We start from the raw sequence: 4,722 nt of genomic DNA on the forward strand, positions 1-4,722 counted from the left end.
GGCCAACATACCATAGCTAAGGCCTGTATCCAGAAAGAAAAGCCTTTAGCCGTGGTATATTGGCTAAAGGAGGACTATATTTCTAAGGAGGACTCCTCATTAAAGTTGAGCATGTTTTTCATTTAAGTGTTGTACGGTATTACTACATTTTTCACCCATTTAAGCAGAATAATGTGCTTGGAGTCGGTAGAAAACAATCCCTTGGTGACTAGAAAGAGGATGGATAGTTGTGTAGACAGCTGGAAAGCTGGATTATTGGACTTCAACGACAATAACTCCACCCATACTCTCTTAAAACAAAGGCACTGGACTGAGCATTCCATTATTGTCAAAGTAAATTCCAGTCATATAGCTTGTGTGTGCAGAAAGTAATCATTTTGGGTCTATCCCCGTAAGTAGAAGGCCTTTGAATGAGTGCTAAATTCAAAGTAGTTCAATAGCGACAGGCTTTTGTTTACACATAGGGGTATTGATCTCATCCCCTAATCTAATATTTCTTTGGAGAAGTCTGCATTCACTTTAATGGTAAAATATCCCCAAAACACAAAATACACATGGCGAAAGAAAAATGAATGCTCAGACATCCCATAAAAACACATGGTAAAACAATTACATCAATAGAAACGAGAATAAACTATGAAGTGGCCTGTAACCAGGTTTGAAATAGTGGTCTATGGAATGATTGTGAAAAAGGTTATTATGACTCATAAAATACAGCAAAAGTCCAACAGAACCTTGATGACTGTTTCTCAAATACAGGGAAGATCTAAATTGCACAGTGGAGTGAACACTGGCTCTCATCCAATTCCTTTTTGAGAAGGAGATGAGGATGCGAGGAGTACGTAATTGAGATCTTCCCATAGTTCACATGAAACACCACTAAAAGGATGACATGAAAAAGTTCAATGGAGCACAAATAGAATGAATGAAAAAGTTCAGACAGTCTAATTCTCCTCATTGAACTAGATAAGAGCTTTCCTTCTTTTTATATCAAAGTGTGATAGATTAGAATCAGATGTGTGGGCTATTTTAAATACAAATATGTAAAAATGTCTCCCCAAAAAAGCTTATTTGTAACTTTTTTTAAAAGTGTGTCACAGTAGCTTTTTCTTCAGTTCATGCATCTGTGTGTGTGTGTGTGTGTGTGTGTGTGTGTGTGTGTGTGTGTGTGTGTGTGTGTGTGTGTGTGTGTGTGTGTGTGTGTGTGTGTGTGTGTGTTCAGGGGACAACAAACAGTATTAGGTCTTACACTGTTGTCTCACCCTGTTTATTGCTCGCCAGTCTCGTATAAAATCTCCTCCACGAATTCAGCGTCTTACTCGACCAAATCCAGAAGCCAGAGGTGATACCCACAATCAACATCATCAGGTACTTGATCATGAAGACGGTAAAGTCTGGCGACATCTGCGGGTGGTGGTGCCCAGGGCACTGCGGGTGGTGGTGCCCAGGGCACTGCGTAGTTCTTACACGTCCGACTCACCAAACTTTTCTCCCACTGTTCCCTGAACGCCTGCTCATAGAAGTAGCACGCGATGACGACGGTGGCGGGCACCATGTAGAGCACGCTGAAGATGCCGATGCGCACCATGAGCTTCTCCAGCTTCTCCGTCTTGATGCCGTCATGCTTCATGATGGTCCGGATGCGGAAGAGCGACACAAAGCCGGCCAGAAGGAATGAGGTCCCCAGGAAGAGGTAGATGAAGAGCGGCGCCAGAACGAAGCCTCTGAGAGCATACACGCTGTTAATGCCCACGTAGCACACGCCGCTCAGAACGTCTCCGTCCACCTGCCCCACCGCCAGGATGGTGACGGTCTTGATGGCGGGTACCGCCCATGCCGCCAGGTGGAAGTACTGCGAGTTGGCTTCGATGGCCTCGTGACCCCACTTCATCCCGGCTGACAAGAACCACGTCAAGGCCAGGATGACCCACCAGATGGAGCTGGCCATGCTGAAAAAGTAGAGCATCATGAACAAAATGGTGCTGCCCTCCTTTTTGGTGCCTTGGATGACTGTTTTGACGTCGCTGTCAAAGCGGTTGTTGCATACCACCTTGTCCCCCAACAAGAAGCCAGCAATGTAGGCTAATGATACTATGGAGTAGCAGCCTGATAGGAAAATGATGGGTCGCTCTGGGTAGCTGAACCTCTGCATGTCCACCAAGTAGGTCAAAACTGTGAACATAGTGGACCCGCAGCATAACACTGACCATATTCCAATCCAGATCTTGGCGAATTTCAACTCGTCCTCATTGAAGTACATCATTCCATGTGGTTTTGAGGGCTCACAAGGTGCACCACAATCCTCCTCCCCAAGAAAACGGTAGTTCAAATAAGGGGGTACTCTCAATGCAACTGGGCATCGAAACTGTCCCTTTACAGTCCTACGCTGCCCATAAGGTGATTCTGTTACATCCGAGGTAGGATTAATAGGAGTGCTTTTACCAGACACGACGCACAACTCACCCGCTCCGTGAACAGGGAAAGATTCACAGGAGAGGCTGTCAGGCCACTGGAAACCGAATTTATTCATCAGTGCCTCGCAACCCCGCCTCGCTCTCTCGCAGAGCTAGCGACACGGAGGCAGTGCTTGTTCCAGCACCGTACAAACGGGGGCATACATGGAGCAGAGGAAAAACTTCAGGTCAGGAGAGCATTGAACTTTCACAAGCGGATAGAACTGGTGCACTTCAAGCCCAGCGTCCTCTTGGTTCATGTGCCCTAATAAATTTGGCATGATAGTCTCGTTATAGGCAATATCCATACAGAGAGGAATGGAAATAGGTTGGCAAAAGCCATGTTCAGGAACGGACATTCCACGGAGGCCATGCTGACCATCTGCTCCCCGTAGAAGTGCAAGAATAATCAGAACCAGCAAATGGGAAGATATTATACAAACTTGGTTGTTCCCCATTCCAAATTAATTCTAACACGCGACTTTATGTCCGCGCGTAAACACGCAGGCTCGAGACCACGGGATTATTTTCCCGGATAAAACAAAATCAGAATGACAAGACTTTTCTGACAGGCTACATACATTAATTTATATCCTTGCGCGGTCGCGTCTGTAATGAAGTGCTATTTCTTATGCAAATGACCAGCTTACTGCTATTGCATTGCTATAACGGAGACAACACATAGCAACGTATTTTCACAGTAAAACATGTTAGGGCACACACAGAATATCTCTCACACACACACTCACTTAAATCATCCACAACACTGTCAAAACAGGATACATCCTAGCCACAGGTGCTAGCCGTCAGTTCGGCCACAACATCTTGCCAAGACAAGAGCGCACACACATACACACACTCATTGCGAGGACACCAAGATAAGAACGCACACACATTACACACACTCACTGCGAGGACACACAGACTTGACTTGCCAAGACAAGAACGCACACACATACACACACTCATTGCGAGGACACCAAGATAAGAACGCACACACATTACACACACTCACTGCGAGGACACACAGACTTGACTTGCCAAGACAGGAACGCACACACATACACACACTCATTCCCTCTCCTGGGGATGGGTTCCAAAGACAAAGAACTCTTCCAACTGCCAATGGGACGCCGACACCAGTCTGGAGGGAACTGTCAATCAACTACCAGCAACCTACCAGAGGCCTGATCTACCAGAATCTACCTACGTCATACCCATGAATAAAATTACTGTACACAATGTATCGGGGCTTTTTTCTGAAGGTTCCCTATGAGCCAGACGAACGAGAGTCCGTGCACGCTTTGCCAGATATCTCGACACTGTTAAAATAAACTGCCTTTACTATACCTGATCCACCCTGTCCAGTGTTTCAACTTGGTCTCCTGTATCGATTCATCAACACGTCCACAATTTACCCCGGATACTCGGGAAGAGGTTTTAAATCCATCTGTTGTCAGTGTGTAGCCATTATCTGTCTCCTCCAACTGTCTGTGAGGGTTGCGGTCCGGTTTCTAGAGTCCCCCACTATTCACGGAGGGAGGAGCCTTGAAACAGACTGTAGGTTACTTTTTAGAATAATCTCAATCTTACAAGATTGTTAATATTTGGTCCAAAAATGTGCATATTCTTTTGGTCTACTCTATTTTATTTGGCATTTTTCGAGAGAAAACAATATCTATGTATCTACTCTACCATCACCATGTCATTATCGTATCATATGGGTACTGAAAGTTGCACCCTCCCTCTTCCTCGGAGGCTGGGAGAGTAGACTGCTGTGCACCACGCCACTGTCCCTGGTCGGATTAACGCCTGATGGAGAGAAGGTGTGAAATTAAAGCCGATTGTGGAGTGACAGATTCACAGCTGGCCCCAGTAACCCTGCAGGCTGCTGTGGCCTTGGTGGAAGGGAGGTTTAGGGAGACTTTAGCTATGCCAGCCAAGGAATATTAAAAGTGGAGAAAGCGAAATATTGCAGCACATGTTCACATACACACACACCAAAAGCACACACTAATGAATATTAGCAAAAAAGCACTATCCTTCTATGTTTGTCACTGCAGTCCCAGCAGCAGTCCGGATCTGGCCACATTATCTTGCCTTAATGGGCTGACCTCATGGCTCCTCCTACTGAATTATGCATAGTTCCCAGTCCCCCCTCCCAGTCCTGGCTTTGGAAGTCAGCACTTCCCAACAGATGTGGGTCTTAAAAAGCCAGAAATGTGCACTTTTTAAACAATGAGTAATTTTCTGCACTACAGATAAGAAC

General features: G+C 45.7%; 1 pseudogene; it reads right to left on the bottom strand.

Annotated features, from left to right (window-relative positions):
• Positions 1 to 503: 503 nt before the first annotated feature.
• Positions 504 to 3,794, bottom strand: LOC112264692 (annotated as a pseudogene).
• Between the last annotated feature and the right edge of the window lie 928 nt (positions 3,795 to 4,722).

The sequence above is a fragment of the Oncorhynchus tshawytscha genome, linkage group LG13, assembly GCF_018296145.1.
Source record: "Oncorhynchus tshawytscha isolate Ot180627B linkage group LG13, Otsh_v2.0, whole genome shotgun sequence".
Taxonomy (NCBI): domain Eukaryota; kingdom Metazoa; phylum Chordata; class Actinopteri; order Salmoniformes; family Salmonidae; genus Oncorhynchus; species Oncorhynchus tshawytscha.